Source organism: Anopheles nili, unplaced genomic scaffold, assembly GCF_943737925.1.
Source record: "Anopheles nili unplaced genomic scaffold, idAnoNiliSN_F5_01 U_low_cov_2, whole genome shotgun sequence".
Taxonomy (NCBI): domain Eukaryota; kingdom Metazoa; phylum Arthropoda; class Insecta; order Diptera; family Culicidae; genus Anopheles; species Anopheles nili.
In genome coordinates, this window is record NW_026525540.1 from 607501 (window position 1) to 614739 (window position 7239).

General features: G+C 52.3%; 1 non-coding gene across 1 annotated transcript in view; it reads left to right on the top strand.

The window, feature by feature from the left end:
• LOC128730072 (large subunit ribosomal RNA) overlaps positions 1 to 101 on the top strand; it is a 4186-nt gene extending 4085 nt beyond the window's left edge. Inside the window, exon 1 of the ribosomal RNA XR_008411657.1 lies at positions 1 to 101. This exon is cut by the window's left edge and continues 4085 nt beyond it. This is a non-coding gene — a ribosomal RNA (large subunit ribosomal RNA).
• Positions 102 to 7239: the final 7138 nt, after the last annotated feature.

Below are 7239 nucleotides of genomic sequence, written 5' to 3' on the forward strand. Positions count from 1 at the left end.
ACCGACCGCCCGCAAACGACGGGACTTCAGGCTGGGAGACGCGAGTTGCAGAGAGGCGTACGCTTCGATCCTCTCACTCTACCCATGCTTGGTGGTTTGCCACACGACGTGGCGAGATGCGATGGTGGCCCTCCACACACGGGAGTCATCACGCGTGTGCGTAAGGTACCTGCAGCAGGTGCAGGTGCCTGGGTGCGTGCCATGGTGATGATGGTACCACCTAGTCGGGAGTGTGCGGGAGTCACACACCGGCTGCGCGCCACCTGTGGGAGCTTGCTCCTGCAAGGTGCCGCAAGTCGCTTGGGTAAGGCGACGCTGCACATACGTGGTGCTATGTGCAGAAGGGTGTGCTGCTGTGGTGTGTCCTAGTGGGTGGTGTGCTTGTGCCTCAGACATGGGGTGCATGTGCGCTACTGGCTGGGGTGCACCATAGCTACCCGAATGGAGCGATAGAGAGGAGGTGAGCTTTAGCGGGTCAAGTCCATTGGGCTTGATCCGCGAAAAGCACCAAGTCCCGAAAGTCGAAGCCCGAGTTGCTATGGTGTGCGAAAAGCTGCATTTAATGTTGAAAAAAAGTACAAGTCCCAAAACTTGACTTCCCGAAAAATTTCAACTAGTTGCATAGCACCAGGCGTACACACGGAGGAGATTGTTGCGAGACGAACACGCTGTTGGAAGACAACCGAATGCACGCGGGATTGCTCACGGAGCAAGCGCAAGCACGCGAAACAGCTTGCACGGGTGATGGACCACATTGGACGAGTGACGGTTACCGGTTACCAGTGGGTTAGCCATGTTGTAACGGGCTAAGAGGCCTGTTAAGCCAGAGTGTACGGAGTTCAGATGGCTAGGTGCGCACGCAGGCATCGAGGTTTTGATGGTTTGCGCAGAGTTGTAGCACGGCAGAGAGCGCGCCGGAGCAGTTTCAGTCCAATCGGACGATGCGCGGGTGTTTTACAGAACATTGAAAGTTGTATGGAAGAAAACCCCTGGCAGTATGCAATATATGGGAAAACACGAAATACTCTCGGATGCAGGTGTCTGAGAAGTTTGGCGTATATGGACGAAAGTTAGCCACGGTGGTGTTCTAACATCGGTACTTGGGACGCAAAACCGTCGGACGCATGGTTTCGAAGCGATGTGCGAAAAACGGGCCAAAACGGTGCACGAACAAAGGGGCACGCGCTATATCTGGCAGAAGGAGAACTCTGCGAGGTGTTGTGTGTATGGACGAAAAGTAGGCATTACGGAGTTGAGCAAACGCGTCGAAGACCGCAACTCGATATCTCCAACCGGCTGGTCGGTAGAGCGATTCCCAACACCCCATAGACACCGCAATGGGTGAAAATCGGCTAAGTCCCAGAAATGGGTTTTCACCCAAAAACAGGGTGATGGATACATTGCACGGAGTTGGCGTATATGAACGAAAGTTAGCCACGGTGGTGTTCTAACATCGGTACTTGGGACGCAAAACCGTCGGACGCATGGTTTCGAAGCGATGTGCAAAAAACGGGCCAAAATGGTGCACGAACAAAGGGGCACGCGCTATATCTGGCAGAAGGAGAACTCTGCGAGGTGTTGTGTGTATGGACGAAAAGTAGGCATTACAGAGTTGAACAAACGCGCCGAAGACCGCAACTCGATATCTCCAACCGGCTGGTCGGTAGAGCGATTCCCAACACCCCATAGACACCGCAATGGGTGAAAATCGGCTAAGTCCCAATATGTACCTTCAGAGGGGCATATCTCGAAAACTTCTCGTCAGATCGGGGCCAAATTCACAGAGAAGACACATGTCGAGGAGTTGTTTCGGATGAGCGATAGTGGTTTTTGGGTGAAAATGTACCCCTAAACCTTGTACAGAGAGGACCCCTTCCGTAGAGCAAAATCCTGAAGGTCGGGGTCGCGCAAGGGTCGACATGGGTCGAGGTGGACTATCATGCGAAACCACTTTTTTCGGTCCCTACGGTGCCCCTAGATGATGAAAAGTACAATCCGAGGTTGATTACGAACACTTTTGTGCACCCCCTTCCGTAGAGCAAAATCCTGAAGGTCGGGGTCGCGCAAGGGTCGACATGGGTCGAGGTGGACTATCATGCGAAACCACTTTTTTCGGTCCCTACGGTGCCCCTAGATGATGAAAAGTACAATCCGAGGTTGATTACGAACACTTTTGTGCACCCCCTTCCGTAGAGCAAAATCCTGAAGGTCGGGGTCGCGCAAGGGTCGACATGGGTCGAGGTGGACTATCATGCGAAACCACTTTTTTCGGTCCCTACGGTGCCCCTAGATGATGAAAAGTACAATCCGAGGTTGATTACGAACACTTTTGTGCACCCCCTTCCGTAGAGCAAAATCCTGAAGGTCGGGGTTGCGCACAAGTAGACCCCCTTCCGTAGAGCAAAATCCTGAAGGTCGGGGTCGCGCAAGGGTCGACCCCCTTCCGTAGAGCAAAATCCTGAAGGTCGGGGTCGCGCAAGGGTCGACATGGGTCGAGGTGGACTATCATGCGAAACCACTTTTTTCGGTCCCTACGGTGCCCCTAGATGATGAAAAGTACAATCCGAGGTTGATTACGAACACTTTTGTGCACCCCCTTCCGTAGAGCAAAATCCTGAAGGTCGGGGTCGCACAAGTGTGCACCCCCTTCCGTAGAGCAAAATCCTGAAGGTCGGGGTCGCGCAAGGGTCGACATGGGTCGAGGTGGACTATCATGCGAAACCACTTTTTTCGGTCCCTACGGTGCCCCTAGATGATGAAAAGTACAATCCGAGGTTGATTACGAACACTTTTGTGCACCCCCTTCCGTAGAGCAAAATCCTGAAGGTCGGGGTCGCGCAAGGGTCGACATGGGTCGAGGTGGACTATCATGCGAAACCACTTTTTTCGGTCCCTACGGTGCCCCTAGATGATGAAAAGTACAATCCGAGGTTGATTACGAACACTTTTGTGCACCCCCTTCCGTAGAGCAAAATCCTGAAGGTCGGGGTTGCGCACAAGTAGACCCCCTTCCGTAGAGCAAAATCCTGAAGGTCGGGGTCGCGCAAGGGTCGACATGGGTCGAGGTGGACTATCATGCGAAACCACTTTTTTCGGTCCCTACGGTGCCCCTAGATGATGAAAAGTACAATCCGAGGTTGATTACGAACACTTTTGTGCACCCCCTTCCGTAGAGCAAAATCCTGAAGGTCGGGGTCGCGCAAGGGTCGACATGGGTCGAGGTGGACTATCATGCGAAACCACTTTTTTCGGTCCCTACGGTGCCCCTAGATGATGAAAAGTACAATCCGAGGTTGATTACGAACACTTTTGTGCACCCCCTTCCGTAGAGCAAAATCCTGAAGGTCGGGGTTGCGCACAAGTAGACCCCCTTCCGTAGAGCAAAATCCTGAAGGTCGGGGTCGCGCAAGGGTCAACATGGGTCGAGGTGGACTATCATGCGAAACCACTTTTTTCGGTCCCTACGGTGCCCCTAGATGATGAAAAGTACAATCCGAGGTTGATTACGAACACTTTTGTGCACCCCCTTCCGTAGAGCAAAATCCTGAAGGTCGGGGTTGCGCACAAGTCGACCCCAAAAACTCCCAGAAGGAGGCGTCGGATCGTTTCGCGATGTTCTAGTGAAATGTTCAGCTCAACGGAATGCAACTTTTATCTAAAGGGGTCCAAGACCGTCAGACGCTTAGGTACGGAGATACGGGCATGGGTCGGTTTTCCCCATACAAAATACCCCATGGAAAACTGCAAAACCCAAAAACAGGTCGAAGGAGTGGTCGGATCGTTTCGTGGTGTTCTAGTGAAATGTTCCATTCGATAGGGCGCAACTTTTTGCTAAAGGTGTCCAAGACCGTCAGACCCTTACTTACGGAGATATAAGACACGTGCGTGGTTGCTCGTGCCGAGCTTCAGAAATGTTGCTCCAGAGACTAAGTCCCAGAAAACCTTCCGACCCCAAAAACTCCCAGAAGGAGGCGTCGGATCGTTTCGCGATGTTCTAGTGAAATGTTCAGCTCGACGAAATGCAACTTTTACCTAAAGGGGTCCAAGACCGTCAGACGCTTAGGTACGGAGATACGGGCATGGGTCGGTTTTCCCCATACAAAATACCCCATGGAAAACTGCAAAACCCCAAAACAGGTCGAAGGAGTGGTCGGATCGTTTCGTGGTGTTCTAGTGAAATGTTCCATTCGATAGGGCGCAACTTTTTGCTAAAGGCGTCCAAGACCGTCAGACCCTTACTTACGGAGATATAAGACACGTGCGTGGTTGCTCGTGCCGAGCTTCAGAAATGTTGCTCCAGAGACTAAGTCCCAGAAAACCTTCCGACCCCAAAAACTCCCAGAAGGAGTCGTCGGATCGTTTCGCGATGTTCTAGTGAAATGTTCAGCTCGACGAAATGCAACTTTTACCTAAAGGGGTCCAAGACCGTCAGACGCTTAGGTACGGAGATACGGGCATGGGTCGGTTTTCCCCATACAAAATACCCCATGGAAAACTGCAAAACCCCAAAACAGGTCGAAGGAGTGGTCGGATCGTTTCGTGATGTTCTACTGACTTTTTAGGCTTACCGAGACACAACTTTCCGCAGAAGGGTGCAAAACTGTCAGACTCATAGTTTCGGAGATACAAGCATGGGTCATGTTTGCTCGTGCCGAGCTTCAGAATTTTCCATGGCCAAAAAGCCCTAGAATTTGACATTTCACTATTATAGGGAGGTATGGTTGTACTGAGTCGTCATAGAAAGTTTAGCCTCCTCATGTAAACTGACGATTCGATATCAGGGAGGTCGGGAGTTGTCGAAAAGAGACCCTAGGACCTAATACTAGACCCATGTAGTGGCAAGGTGTTTCGGCCCGTGGGTGACGGTTGTATGAAATTTGGGTGACGGCAACTACGACTGGTTCTGGTACCGGGAAGGTGTGTCCTGGTGTCCGGAGGCGTTTTAACGGTAGCTGGGTGGTCGGAACGGTGACCTAGGGTGGTTTTGGGTGAAATCACATACCTCCACCGATGGTCAACCAGAGGCTAGTGGTACAAGGAAAACACCCTGGGAAGGTGTCCCAGGGCTCGGATTAGCAGTAACAAGGGATGCCGCTGTCTCTAGGTCGCGGAACCACTGTGCTTGCCTGCAACACAGTCCTAGGGAGAGCGGCCGAAAGGTTCCGCACGGTGACTTGCACCCACCGGGAAAGGGGTCAAGTAGCCAAGAGGTGTCCAACCAAGGGTTAGTGGTACATGGAAAACACCCTGGGAAGGTGTCCCAGGGCTCGGAGTAGAGTGACTTGCACCCACCGGGAAAGGGTGTCCTAGTGGGTGGTGTGCTTGTGCCCCAGACATGGGGTGCATGTGCGCTACTGGCTGGGGTGCACCATAGCTACCCGAATGGAGCGATAGAGAGGAGGTGAGCTTTAGCGGGTCAAGTTCATTGGGCTTGATCCGCGAAAAGCACCAAGTCCCGAAAGTCGAAGCCCGAGTTGCTATGGTGTGCGAAAAGCTGCATTTAATGTTGAAAAAAAGTACAAGTCCCAAAACTTGACTTCCCGAAAAATTTCAACTTGTTGCATAGCACCAGGCGTACACACGGAGGAGATTGTTGCGAGACGAACACGCTGTTGGAAGACAACCGAATGCACGCGGGATTGCTCACGGAGCAAGCGCAAGCACGCGAAACAGCTTGCACGGGTGATGGACCACATTGGACGAGTGACGGTTACCGGTTACCAGTGGGTTAGCCATGTTGTAACGGGCTAAGAGGCCTGTTAAGCCAGAGTGTACGGAGTTCAGATGGCTAGGTGCGCACGCAGGCATCGAGGTTTTGATGGTTTGCGCAGAGTTGTAGCACGGCAGAGAGCGCACCGGAGCAGTTTCAGTCTAATCGGACGATGCGCGGGTGTTTTACAGAACATTGAAAGTTGTATGGAAGAAAACCCCTGGCAGTATGCAATATACGGGAAAACACGAAATACTCTCGGATGGAGGTGTCTGAGAAGTTTGGCGTATATGGACAAAAGTAAGCCACGGTGGTGTTCTAACATCACTACTTGGGACGCAAAAGCGTCGGACGCATGGTTTCGAGGCAATGTGCGAAAAACGGGCCAAAATGGTGCACGAACAAAGGGGCACGCGCTATATCTGGCAGAAGGAGAACTCTGCGAGGTGTTGTGTGTATGGACGAAAAGTAGGCATTACGGAGTTGAGCAAACGCGCCGAAGACCGCAACTCGATATCTCCAACCGGCTGGTCGGTAGAGCGATTCCCAACACCCCATAGACACCGCAATGGGTGAAAATCGGCTAAGTCCCAGAAATGGGTTTTCACCCAAAAACAGGGTGATGGAGACATTGTACGGAGTTGGCGTATATGGACGAAACTTAGCCACGGTGGTGTTCTAACATCACTACTTGGGACACAAAAGCGTCGGACGCATGGTTTCGAGGCAATGTGCGAAAAACGGGCCAAAACGGTGCACGAACAAAGGGGCACGCGCTATATCTGGCAGAAGGAGAACTCTGCGAGGTGTTGTGTGTATGGACGAAAAGTAGGCATTACGGAGTTGAGCAAACGCGCCAAAGACCGGGAATCGATATCTCCAACCGGCTGGTCGGTAGAGCGATTCCCAACACCCCATAGACACCGCAATGGGTGAAAATCGGCTAAGTCCCTGAAATGGGTTTTCACCCAAAATCAGGGTGATGGAGACATTGCACGGAGTTGGCGTATATGGACGAAAGTTAGCCACGGTGGTGTTCTAACATCGGTGCTTGGGACGCAAAACCGTCGCACGCACGGTTTCGAGGCAATGTGCGAAAAACGGGCCAAAACGGTGCACGAACAAAGGGGCACGCGCTATATCTGGCAGAAGGAGAACTCTGCGAGGTGTTGTGTGTATGGACGAAAAGTAGGCATTACGGAGTTGAGCAAACGCGCCCAAGACCGGGAATCGATATCTCCAACCGGCTGGTCGGTAGAGCGATTCCCAACACCCCATAGACACCGCAATGGGTGAAAATCGGCTAAGTCCCAGAAATGGGTTTTCACCCAAAAACAGGGTGATGGAGACATTGCACGGAGTTGGCGTATATGGACGAAAGTTAACCACGGTGGTGTTCTAACATCGGTACTTGGGACGCAAAACCGTCGGACGCATGGTTTCGAGGCAATGTGCGAAAAAGGGGCCAAAATGGTGCACGAACAAAGGGGCACGCGCTATATCTGGCAGAAGGAGAACTCTGCGAGGTG